Source organism: Neopsephotus bourkii, unplaced genomic scaffold (assembly GCF_033783945.1).
Source record: "Neopsephotus bourkii isolate Nb327-2 ecotype Australia unplaced genomic scaffold, CSIRO-AGI_Nbou_v1 NB_1490, whole genome shotgun sequence".
Taxonomy (NCBI): Eukaryota; Metazoa; Chordata; class Aves; order Psittaciformes; family Psittacidae; genus Neopsephotus; species Neopsephotus bourkii.
In genome coordinates, this window is record NW_026901966.1 from 501,049 (window position 1) to 514,966 (window position 13,918).

A 13,918-nucleotide genomic window follows, 5' to 3' on the forward strand; every position below is an offset into this window, starting at 1 on the left:
GTAACTGTGTTACTCTGAACTGCAGTCAGATGGTTACCCATCCCACAAAAAGCAGCATGCATGGATAGATTAGCTGCTGACTTACCAGAAATACATTTCAAGGCATCATCAGGGACAAACATGAATAACCTATCATCTCCATGAAAAACTGCTGGCAGTATTTCAAGCCTAGCAGTTGTTTTATTTTCTCAAGGCTGTCTCCACAAAAAGAAAAAAAAAAAAAAAAAGAGGGTTTGAAACTTAGGCCTGCATGTTTCAACTCATATGATGTAAGTTGTCATTGGCATAAATCTATATTTTGTCACCTAAGTCCAAGTGGCTTTATTTCATCACCCACAGCTATTACAGGCTTTGACATGAGACAGGTACAAGATTCAACACCTTTATAAATCATAATATATTTTATTTACACACCTATTTTCTGTGTAAAGCCTTAAGGTTCTGAAACTTGACAGTACCATTGTCCTCAGCCAAGTCTGTTTCCAAACATAAGACGCAGTTAAAGGAAAAAAGCTCTCATGAATACATTAGAAGCATGTTAAAAGTATTTCATTGGTCTTCTGAAATTGCTTCAGAGACACATACAGAAAGAACTCAAGTCAGGTCTTTAGGTGAAAAAAAAATCACACTGAATTAACCCAGTGTCCTGGGTTCAGCAGTAAAGTCACTGCCTAGGTTATTGACGACTGCGAAGCATGTGCTGCAATTAAGCAAGCTAAATGGCTAAAGCCTCGTTGGTATGGAGGACGATGGCTGAAGTCAAATATGGGGAGGCCTGGCAGATTGATTATATCACACTCCCACCAACCCCCCAAGGCAAGCGCCGCATGCTTACCATGGCGGAGGCAACCACCGGGGGGCTGGAAGCATATGCTGCATCCCGTGTCACTGCCCGGAACTCTATCCTGGACCTTGAGAAACACATTTTGTGGCGACACGGCACCCCAGAGGGAATTGAGTCAGACAATGGGACTCATTTCCAGAACAGCCTTATAGACATTTGGGCCAAAGAGCATGGCACTGAGTGGGTATATTACATCCCCTAGCATGCACCAGCCTCTGGGAAAATTGAACAGTACAATGGGCTGTTAAAAACTATACTGAGAGCAATGGGTGATGGAACTTTCAAGCATTGGGATACCCACTTACCAAAGGCCACCTGGTTGGTCAACACCATAGGATCTGCCAGCAGGGCTGGCCCAGACCAGTTTGAACTTTTACATACTGTAAAAGGAGATAAAGTTCCTGTTGTGCAGACACAGAATTTGCTGGGGAAGACAGTCTCATTTATTCCTGGTTCAGGTAAAGGCAAACCCATTCGTGGGATTGCTTTTGCTCACTTTTACAGCCTACCAACTAGATGTCTTCAGATCACCAGCAAGGGGCCCTGACCCCAACAAAGAATGAACTTTGACAAAATCAGACAAGCTCAGCAGTGACCAGATTACTTCTGTGGTGTCATCAGCAGGAAACAAGCCAACACTGAACACTGTCTGTCCTGCTCTGAAAGACCGTTATAAGAGATGGAGCCCCACATCATGGATTGGATGAAATCAGCTTTATAGGGATTGATACATGGACTAAGGAATGATATCTTTATTGATGGATAAAGAACTGTCTTCGGTGGATAAAGAACTGGCTGGATGGCTGCACACAAAGAGTTGTGGTCAATGGCTCAATGTCCAGCTGGAGACCCGTAACGAGTGGTGTCCCTCAGGGATCGGTGTTGGGACTGGTCTTGTTCAAAATCTTTGTCGGTGACATAGACAGTGGGATTGAGTGCGCCCTCAGCAAGTTTGCTGATGACACCAAGCTGTGTGGTTTGGTTGGAATGCCATCCAGAGGGACCTAATCATGCTTGTGAGGTGGGCTGATGCCAACTTCATGAAGTTTAACCATGCCAAGTGCAAGGTCCTACACCTGGGTTGGAGCAATCCCAGGCACAGCTGCAGGCTGGACAGAGAAGAGATTCAGAGCATCCCTGTGGGGAAGGACTTGGGGGTGTTGGTTGATGAGAAGATGAACATGAGCCGGCTTCAGTGTGTGCTTGTAGCCCAGAAAGCCAACTGTATCCTGGGTTGCATCAAAAGGAGTGTGACCAGCAGGTCGAAGGAGGTGATCCTGCCCCTCTACTCTGCTCCTATGAGACCTCACTTAGAGTACTGTGTGCAGTTCTGGTGTCCTCAATATAAAAAGGACATGGAACTTTTGGAACAAGTCCAGAGGAGGGCCATGAGGATGATCAGGGGACTGGAGCACCTCCCGTATGAAGACAGGCTGAGAAAGTAGGGGCTGTTCAGCCTGGAGAAGAGAAGGCTGCCTGAAGACCTCGTAGCAGCCTTCCAGTATCTGAAGGGAGCCTACAAGGAACCTGGGAAGAGACTCTTCATTAGGACTGTAGTGATAGGACAAGGGGTAATGGGTTAAAACTTAAACAGGGGACGTTTAGATTGGATATAAGGAAGAAATTCCTGTTAGGGTGGTGAGGCACTGGAAAGGGTTGCTCAAGGAAGTTGTGAATGCTCCATCCCTGGGTGTGTTCAAGGCCAGATTGGACAGAGCCTTGGGTGACATGGTTTAGTGGCAGGTGTCCCTGCCCATGGCAGAGTGGATGGAACTAGATGATGTTAAGGTCTTTTCCAACCCTAGCTCTTCTATGATTCTGTATCTCTCTCTTTGTGTGTGTTTGGATGTATATATATATATATATACACATGAGACAAGAGTGATGGTATATTGAAAAATGTGGGATCTCAGTATGATGTGAATGGTATGGAATAAGGGGTGGATACTGTTCTGGGATCAGCAGTAGCAGTCATTTTCCTCCTTCTTAGTAGCTGGTGCAGTGCTGTGTTTTTGACTTTCAGCTGGGAACAGCACTGATAACTGATGATTTTAGCTGTTTCTGAGTAATGTTTACTCTGACTGAGGACTTTCTGAGTCTCATGTTCTGCCAGGGAGGAGGGGAAGCCAGAGGAAGTAGAGACAGGACACCTGATCCAAACTAGCCAAAGAGGTATTCCATACCACAGCACATCATGGACAGTATATAAACGAGGGGTAGTTACCTGGAAGGGCTAGATCACTGCTTGGGTCAGTCTGAGTACTGGTTGGCGAGTGGTGAGCAGTTGCATTCTCTTCCCTTGTTATTTCCCTTATCATTATTATTATTATTGGTTGCAGCAGTAGTGATTTGTGTTATACCTTGGTTACTGGACTGTTCTTATCTCAACCCATGGGAGTTACATTCTTTCGATTCTCTTCCCTATTCCTCCAGCAGCTGGAGGAGGAAGGTGGGGGAAGTGAGCGAGCGGCTGCGTGGTTCTGGGTTGCCAGCTGGGCTTAAACCATGACACCCAGTTTCAAGCTTTATTATAAACATGTAACAAGATTACTATAGTAATCTTTTTTTTTTTTCTAGCTGTGCAAGATTACTATAGTCCAAATATTGTAAGCCAGATAACAATTCATAAGACACAAAATAATCTTAGTAATTCATTGCACAGGTAGACTTTTGTTGCTAGAAGAACTGAAAATATTGTAAGAATCAGAAGAAGTATATACCACTAGATAAAAACTTACAGAATCTATTTTTCAACAATAAGGTGATCATTTATCAAATTAGGGGTTCATCTGGATATACTGAGGTTTCCTTAATACTTAATAATGTGTTGATATCTATATACGATAAAGGTTGATATACATTTAATTTCAAAATGATGTATCTAAATACAGATCTACAATAAAGTTTCAAATAAAGCAGGAAAAGAACTGAGTCTCCTTGTATCCTTTAGCTAAAAATCTAAACAAGCTTTTCCCTGAAGTTGCCAGGAGCATTGGTCTCTCCCATAGCACAGCTATAAACCACATATGCAATCATCTCACCACTGCACAGGAAAATGAAATCATGACTAGTAAGAGTGCCACAAAGTTGCTTTTGAATAAAATTTCTGTGGGAGAAAAAAAAAAAAAAAAGAAAAAAACCAAAGAAAAGAGGAGTATCTAAAACTTGGAAAAGTCACTGAATTCTGTTGCAGTCACAGAAACTGAAAACGGGTTGAAAGGGTCTCAATTGCAAAATCACATAGTTTGTTTTTTTTTTTTGCAGTGTAAACTGTACCTGCCAGCAATTCAGTTTCCCAGACACAGGGAATCAGGGGTAAGGCCACATCAGAAGCATATATTCTCTTAAGCAGAGGTCTTTGGGAACAGTCATCTAATAAAGACCACCTATTTCAAGCACCTGAGGCATGCATGATGTTATTTCCAAGTACCACAGGTGTTTCCTATCTGCTTTGAATAAATCAGTTAACTTCTACAGAATTGCTTCTTTAACTCCATGCTTTGCGTATGATTGAAAGTAGAAGCACTGACATCTCTTCTCTAAGGGTACTTACGGCTGCACAGGAAAGAGGAAATAAGAGAAGCTTTCTGTCTGGTTTCACATTCCAAGGATATTTAGATATCTGTTTATCCACCTATGCAGGTGCCTAGCCAGCCTTACCCTGAATAAGGCTGGTACATCTCCCTACACTGATCAGAATGCAGAGTTTAACACTCACTTATTTGCAAAGAACATAATTAATACAATAGAAAACTTTGTTTAAAATGTTGCCTTGGCTGAGCTTGTTGAAAATTAACCTCATATTGAATTCCTGCAGTTGATGCTTTCATTTACATTTCAAATGGGACTTAGATCCATTGAAAGAAGTTTGGGAAGTGGTGTGTGCATCTTTATTTTTTAAAAAGTTTTTAACATCCAGAGATTCTTTTCTTCCTCAGGTTTCACACTTGGAAAGCAGTTGCAGGCTTCACAGTGATTTTCATTTTGACCGTTTATTTAATAAAAATATGTTAGATACCGTTTAGTTTACTTTGCAAATATTCATGATTGTTCCAGCCTTAACTTTTTCCCTACCATACTAAAAAATTAACAACATGACACTGAACCCAATGCAAACGCTTCTTGCCAGAAAAAGCATTCTAAAGAAAGTTGTGTTCAAGTTTATCAGAGTAATTTAGGAATCATTCAGAACATAATTAGAGCACTTAAACAGAGATCTGAACTCTTTTTAAGACCCTAAAGGAGAATTATGCTTATGCCAGTAACTTCATAACTGATTATAGACAGATACAAATTCATTTTGGGGTCCATATTTTGCACTCCTTTGTCTACTTTGAGCCATGGTAACATTTCCCAAAACATGCTACCTCAAACCACATGCACAAACAAGGTTAACTTCTTCATAAAAGCTCATTTTTGCACAAAACTTAACAGTTTTAAGTTCTTACCAAACTTCTGATACCCTTCAACCTCTCTTCTATGATTGATGGCATATTCTCTGCTCTCACAGTTTCCCTTTCCTACCCCTATTCCACTATGGTCTGTTCAGCTTCTGTAGAAATGAACACAGTAATCTTTGGGATTTATATCTCTTTACATTGTGTTCACTTGGCTTAGACACTTGTAAAAGTTTAATTTATAGTTTGTGATGGCAGTTCATTATAAGCATAAAATCATAGAATGTTTAGTGTTGGAAAGGACCTTAAGATCATCTCATTCCAACCTCCCTGCCACCTCACCCTCGAGATGCCCCCTTTTCAAACAAATACTTTAAAAAATCTGTCTTTAAAGCAGTTTCCCTTCATACATACAAAAATTCAAGTTAGCATCATTCAAATACAGACAGAGCACATGAAGACCTATCAGCTGCATACAAAGTATGTATCCGCTATTCGTCAATTTCTTGATTCTGTGCATAAACAATTGATAGCAACAATCCAGTTGATCTGAAGTGGAAATTACTGATTTTGTCTCTTCACAGACTTTCTCCCACTGCCTCTGCTCTACTATGGAGTGTTGAAGACTCATAACCACATACTGAATAGAACTAGTTAAATCTTGTACTAGAATAGTAACTTATGGGCTAATCAGCACAATAACTAGATTTAAACTGAAACCATATAATGATCCAGGCTTCATTCAGGAAAAGAGAATATTGAAGATGAACATTAACAGAACCAGGCTACACAGGAAAATGTCTGCTGGACTGACTGCAGAAAAGAAAACCCAACAAATCAGAAAACCAACCTAAATAAATATCCAAATAGCAGATGATTGTGTTGCTAGGATTTAAGCACCAATTTGTTTGCTCTGTATAGCAAAAAATTTACTGTGGTGACCAGAACAGAGCATTGGTTTATGAGCAGAAAACAGTATCTCTCCAGTAGTGTGTTTGAATTGCCTCAGGTCCTGCCACAGCATTAGCAAAAACAGATTGCTACATAAAAGTCAAAATGAGACGTCAGGCACTGGTTATATTTCGTCCATTGAAAGCAATTGTCAAATACTGCAGCTTTCTATAGAACAAACTTCATTTTCATCCTCCAGTTTTCTTAACTTCAAGTGAACAGGTCATAAAAAAATCCATTCCCTCTCAATAAGGTTGGTGACAGAAGTAAATTTACCCACATATACAAGGTACAGAATAGAGCAGTAATCATGTAGCATATTTGGTGAGCACAGGCTGCTGCACAGGCCCTCTAAAAAAAGACAGACCTTTATTTAAATATAGAACTGCAAGATTAGAGCTAAAATTAATGATCTGCCAGTGGATCACTGCAACAAGAAGCATTACATTGCACAGACTCAGGCTGGGTCTGAATCTGGCTTAATGTGTTATAAAGTTCAAAAAACTCTTGTGTCCATAAGACTCCAAATAAAATTATTTTCTTTCTGCATTTGTGCATACATGTAAATTAGGTTATAACAAACAAGATGAGCTGCACCTTAAGTAGTTTGGAGTAAGAGTTATGCTGCAGACTCGTTTCATTAAATATACCTTAAATTAAACCCTAAGTACAGTATAAGAAATCAATCTGACAACTTCAGTTAGGGAATATCCTCTTAAATGAGTTTTTCCTATGTAACATCATGAAGTCTTACAAAAAAACATTCTTATGTCAATTTTACTAACTTGCCACACTTTAAGAAGCTACTGATTTAAAAAGAAAACACTTCTAATTTACTGTTCCAGGTAAGAACATATTAGTAATCCAAGATTAAAACACACCTTTAAAGGAATTCTGTTTAACAAATAACTTTCTATCAAATTATTATTTATTTTCATTAGAATTTGCCAAATGTACATTATTTTTACTACTAGAGCAGGCAATAAATTATTTATGCATTTAGTTTTATACAGTTTACAGGCTTGACAAATTGCTTATTCAGTATGACTAAATAATCTATCACATTTTTAGTATAAAGAGGGCAAAGTGCAAAAGAATCCTAATAAATTTACTAAACACTTGTCTATGTACAGAATGAAATTAAACAAATTAAATTACAAGTTCAGTTGGACACATGATTAAGCAGGAGAATGTTCTCAGGGTGCCAGAGCTTGGTAATAAATTGCGATGAGTCTAATAACTAATTACTTCTTGCTTCTAGAAATGTCTGCATTTTAAAATTATTTCCAATGCAAGCTCAGGGCAAAATGTGTGTTTTTGCGTTTTCCAAGAGACTTGTTCAATCAAAACAGCACAAATAACTGAAGTTACTCCACCCTGCTCCACATATGGCCTCTTAAATGTTAGTACCACATGTCAAACAAATTCCTCAAACTAAAGTTTTCCATGGTAGGTGTACTTCAGTAGCCTGTCTCTGGGATGATGAATAAATGCCTTCAGGAAGAAGTAAAAGAAGGACCTCTAATGTGATGTCCCCCCAGCATGTGCTCCCAAACATCAGCAGCTGTTGTTCCAGCTGTATAAGGAACAACATCCAATAGGGGAACTATTTTCGGACTGGGACTGCACAACTGAGTCTCACTCATTATTATTTTCAAAGGAATCATTACACATCATTTAGAAAGCCAAAGGCACTTCAAGATCACACTCTTTTATTCCCTATAGAGAAAAATCAAACCAATATCATATTTTGCACATAATACTGATTTTTCTTTCAGGAAAAAAAAAAAAGACAAAAATAACTAGATATACAAGGAGGACATCCAAGGATGTTAATAAAGCTTTCCAATGACAGTTTCAGGTGAATGTAGTAGCTAGAAAAAGCAAAGCAACACAGGCTATACTAATGAGCTGTAGACTGTCATGCAGGAACAGTTATGTCCTTGAAAGGTGAGCAGAGAACTCCAAAGGCAAGCCTGGAGTTCATTATGCCCTTTCTGTCAAATTACAGAGCCTTTTACTGTCGTAAATCTCCATCACATCAGTTCTTTGGGCAATAATCGAGTTACCTCTTATCTTTCTCCTGGAGAACTAAGCAACCCAATTTATTCAGTTTTTATACAGTGTATGTTCTCCAAACACCAACTCAGTTTTGCAATTGTTTGGAGAAAAAAGGTACATCTTTTGATAAGTGACAGACTGTACCCAAGTATCAGTGCTTTATTGTACATATTTAGTTTTGGTGGGGTTTTTTTTTTGCCTAGTCTGCTCAAACTAGGGTAGCATGCCAGATAATATTCAGAGATTCAGATTTAAAGAAAATGTGGAACTTGCCTAGAAACAGCAATTTCTCTTGCCCTTTCAGTTCTTCTGAAAGAATGGCCACAAAATCAGGCAGGTATCAATCCACCTGAAGAATACCCTCAGTGACAAATTTGTTTGAAGTGTTAGAAAAACTCTAACAAATTTTGGAGAGAAACCGAAGGTGCCTACATATTAAATGCTGCAAAGTGCTTGCTGTAATGTTGGCAAATGAAGAACGTAAGCAGCAACTGTCACTAAAAGACAAGGGTTCCTCCTTTTACTGCTCCCCAACTGCCAGGCCTGCAGTTTCTGCAGCAGTACAGTGTTTGACACCACAGCTTTCCACAGCGTACCCTCCTACTCTTTTTCGTTGCTGCTAAGAGCTCACTTCTGGAGACAGCTTGAGGCACAGACTACAGCTACAAGTTTAGAAAGTATTTGGAGAGGAATCATTAGACCATTAAGATTTCTTTGAAAACATGGTTAATGTTCTTAAGTGTGTGACTCTTTAGAGTATTCAGTTGGCCATAAGTTGTCTCTGCCTCCCAATTCTTCAGATAACTAGTGAAGTAGTTCTTCCTTTAGGCAAAATTCTCAGCTGAGGCTGACTCATGTAATTGATATCTAACTAAAAGCAGGGTTTCCCATAGCCCAAGCATATTTTCACTTGACAAAACAGTTGCCAATCACACTAAAGACTAGATTCCAAGAGTGCCATATAGCCTCTGCAAGGGCCTGACTTGCAAAGCTTAGCAGACAGTTAAGCACTGGGAGAGAGGTTTGGCATTTCTCTGTGTTTTCAGGAAGCCTGCTCCAGCAACCAGATCAACCTCCTGTACTACAACAGCACAGAAGTAGCTGCTGATACTGGGACTGCCCTTTTACAATAGGGAAATATAGACAGCCTCCTTAATATTTGCCAGCCCTCCTCCTCCTTTCCTTAGATTCTATGAATCAGTTGCTAGGCCCCTACAGAAGAAGGGACTAATACTCACAAACGCCACCAAGCATGAGCTAAGGGCTTCCACCAATACCCTCCCTAAACCAAAACCTAAACCACCCTAAACCAGTGGTGGTTGCCTGTCTAACACTTAAGATTCTTTCTAAGTTTCAGTAAGGCAAACCACATTAAGTAAACCACTTCTGTAAATGAGTGACCTTCACCATGAAAGTGAGTAAAAGAAGGCCAAGAGATGCAGAGAAATTTTTAATGAACCTGAATGACTTCTCACAGAGTACCTTGGTTTTTCCTCTCATATTATACCCAACCTTCACCATTCACATGCTAAGCACCTCTGTCTTAGTACAGTCTGTCTTTCTAGTGAAGCTGTGCTTTAGGTCTCAGTTCAACCAATAATACCAGTGCCAATGTGGCTAAAGTATCCAAATAGCTACCTGGTCCTGGATGATTGTTTCTCTTGACATACAACCAAGTAGAATCTCAGCATTTCTAGAAAGAAACAAAGGCTGTCTCAAATGTTGTCATTGGTTGTGGAAAGCAACAAACCCACATGTCTCCCTCCTCCTTCCAGAGCAGCTAAGTAATAAATTAGGACTTCTGTTTCTGCAGGTAGCTAAAGATTGGGGTTTTGGATTACCAGCAGTGATGTAAAAATCAGTCACCTGAGATAAGACCCCTTGACCTCTAATCCTGATTTTTCACTACTTCTTAGGAAGGACAGGCAGGGAGGTTTTCAGCTGGCAGGAAAGCTTCTTCTTTCCAGTTAAAAATTACAGACAGCAGTAGGTGCAGAAGAGCTTACAATTAATAAGGCAGATTTGTATCATAGATGATCAAAAAGACTATTCAATTCATTTTCCTTCTCTGCCACCAAGTTTCTCTACAACTTACAGGCAAGTAATTGCAGTTTGTGCAAAGGTACTCTTGAGGCACCCCTAATGCCTCCTGTCAAGCCAAACCAGAACTGCTTAAGCCATGACTCATGTTAAAGTTCTAACAAGTCACTTCACTACATGTCACCAAAATTGGCAAAGGTTTCTCCCAGCTATAGGGTGAAATCTCACCCGATACTTAAGTTTAACACACACTTACCATATGGGGCACATAAAAACCAGAAAAAGTAAAGGCAGCTGCTACCCGTTTCCCTGCAGACAGGCCATCCATAAAGAAAGCTGGCGGCCCATGTTTCAAATCCTTTTTCTGTCAGGTGGGATTTGTATTCAGAAATCTCAAATCCCCAGTGAATGACATTGCTACTATCACTTTCAAAACTGTGGAGGAGGCCTTTGATGAATATTCCATAGTGTACAGAATATTTAATCATTCGTCAGCTCCTTAAATCTAGTACACAAAATGCTGACTGGGGAAAACGTATCCCAATCCATATTGAAGGCCCTAATTTAGAAAAAAAAACCAAACTTCAAAACAGACTGACTGAAGACAGCCCACTCCACAATGTTACATAACCATGCATTAAGAGGTACTGTCTGCGAGAAAATGAGCATGAGCTGAAAGCCTACAAACAAGTTTGAAATTTGAGTCTCATGAAAGCTAGGATAAAACCCTCTGATCACTGGACTTCTGCACGTACACCTCTGTGTCCCATCTCACAGTTTAGCATAAACTACTGCTAACTACCGCCCAGTCCTACAGTATTTTTCATTACATCAGGCAACAAGTACTCTGGTTTCATTGTCTACGCCTCACTGTGCATGCTGGTGACTCTGACACAGCACCTGATTTGACTTCTTTCAACAGTATTCATGCTGTTTTGCAAAACTTATGTTGGCTGACATATGACAGATTCAAGAACCAGACTCAGATAAACATGAATCAATGTTTTTTTCCCAACAGTTGTCTGAACAAAACACCTGCTTTTCTGCATAATACATACACTGGGTGCTACCATACACTTTTGCACCCTGCTCATGATTCATCATGTTTCTTTAGCACCCAAATGCACTAGAGGTATTTTATTTATGAACCAAGCCTATGGGGGTGCCAAAGAAACAAACCACCACCCTCTTCAGAATAAGCTAGCAACAAATACCAGTCCAGGGCGCAGAAATATAGGTTCAGATTCCCCTTCGCTCAGTCAAGGAGAGAATAAGAGATGTTCCCTGTTCTTTCTGTGCTCCTGCACAGAACTTGACAGAAGAACTTCAGCCACTAGTCTGGAGCCACATTCACACTTCCTCATGAGACACGATTCCTCTTCCATACACACTTTTATTGTGGTCTTCTCTTCTGCAGCAAGTTTTATGCAACAAAACTAGTCGTTAGGGAACACAAGTATCTTCTCCAGTCTAATGATATAAAAAAAAAAAAAGGTTATGAAAAAAATAACGAGAAGATCTGTTGAATTGCAAACCTTTATGAAAGCTGTTTTCATGCTCTTTAAGAACTGGGACATAACCGAGTAAGGCAGCTTACAAGAGTTGGCTGTTGCTGCATACTACCAGGGGACCCAAGATAAAATATATATCAGAGTAAAAAAATAAAAAATACATCTAGAGTCCCCTGATCATCCTCATGGCCCTCTTCTGGACTTGCTCCAACAGTTCCATCGCCTTTTTATATTGAGGACACCAGAACTGTACACGATACTCCAAGTGAGGTCTCATGAGAGCAGAGTAGACGGACAGGATCACCTCCATCGACCTGCTGGTCCAGCTTCTTTTGATGCAACCCAGGACACGGTTGGCTTTCTGGGCTACAAGTGCACACTGAAGCCGGCTCATGTTCATTTTCACACCAACCAACACTCCCAAGTCCTTCTCCACAGGACTGCTCTGAATCTCTTCTCTGCCCAACCTGCGGCTGTGCCTGGGATTGCTCCAACCCAGGTGTAGGACCTTGTACTTGGCATGGATAAACTTCATAAGGTTGGCATCAGCCCACCTCACAAGTGTGTCAAGGTCCTTCTGGATGCATCACTTTCCTCCAGCGTATCAACCAAACCACATAGCTTGGTGTCATCAGCAATATTGCTGAAAGCACACTCAAACCTATTGTCCATGTCACCAACAAAGATGTTGAACAAGACCGGTCCAAACATCGATCCCTGAATGACACCACTTGTTACTGGTCTCCAGCCGGGCACTGAGCCATTGACCACAACTCTTTGTGTGCAGCCATCCAGACAGTTCTTTATCCACTGAGTGGTCCACCTATCAAATTGATGTCTCTCCAATTTAGAGACAAGGATGTCGTTCAGGACAGTGTCAAACTCTTTACACAAGTCCAGGTAGATGACATCAACTGCTCTACCCCTGTCCATCAGTTCCGTAGCCCCACCACAGAGGCCACCAAATTGGTCAGGCAGGATTTCCCCTTAGTGAAGCCATGCTGGCTGTCACCAAGCACCTTGTTGATTTTCATGTGCCTTAGCATGCCTTCCAGGAGAATCTGCTCCAAGATTTTGCCAGGCACAGAGGTGAGACTGACTGGTCTGTAATTCCCTGGGTCATCCATTTTCCCCTTCTTGAAAATGGGGGTTATATTTCCTTTTTTCCAGTCGTCAGGAACTTCACCTGAATGACATGATTTTTCAAATATGATGGACAGTGCTTAGCAACTTCATCTGCCAGCTCCTTCAGGACTCGCGAATGGATTTCATCAGGTCCCATGGACTTCTGCACGTTCAGGTTCTTAAGATGGTCTTGAACCAGATCCTCTCCTACAGTAGGCCTAAGGTCTTCATTCTCATAGTCCCTGTGTCTGCCTTCCAAGACTTGGGTGGTGTGGTCAGAGCATTTGTCAGTGAAGACTGAGGCAAAGAAGTCATTAAGAAGCTCAGACTTCTCCAAATCCAGGGTAGCCAGTTCTCCCGATAGCTTCCAGAGAGAGACCACGTTGTCTTTAGTCTGTCTTTTATTTGCAATGTAACTATAGAATCCCTTCCTGTTATCTTTCACATCCCTAGCCAAGTTTAATTTTAACTGGGCCTTAGCTTGCCTAACTTGGTCCCCAGCTTCCCGGACAACATCCCTGTATTCTTCCCAGGCTGCCTGTCCTTGCTTCTGCATTTTATAAGCCTCTTTTTTCCCTCAAAGTTTCCTCAGTAGCTCCTTATCCATCCAAGGAGGTCTCCTGGCCCTCCTGCTGCACTTCCTTCCATTTGGGACTCAACACTCCTGAGCTTGTAGCAGGTGATCCTTGATTATCAGCGAACAGTTTTGCCCTTGTCAGTGAGGTGACAACTCTCTCATGTGGGCTTTACTGCCCTTGCCTTGCTTGGTGGATCAAGCAACAAACTCAAATGGCAGCAGTAACTTTGTCTTGATGGAGAAAAATTTCAGGTGTAACCTGGAAGGTGGTTCTTATGCTAGATACATAGTCACTGATATTTTAAGAAAAGCATTTGTTCTGTTCACCCTGTTTATAGAAACACTATGAAATCCAGGACTTAATTCTGCACTTCATTATTTTTACAGCATTACAAGCCCTTGCTTGATTTGA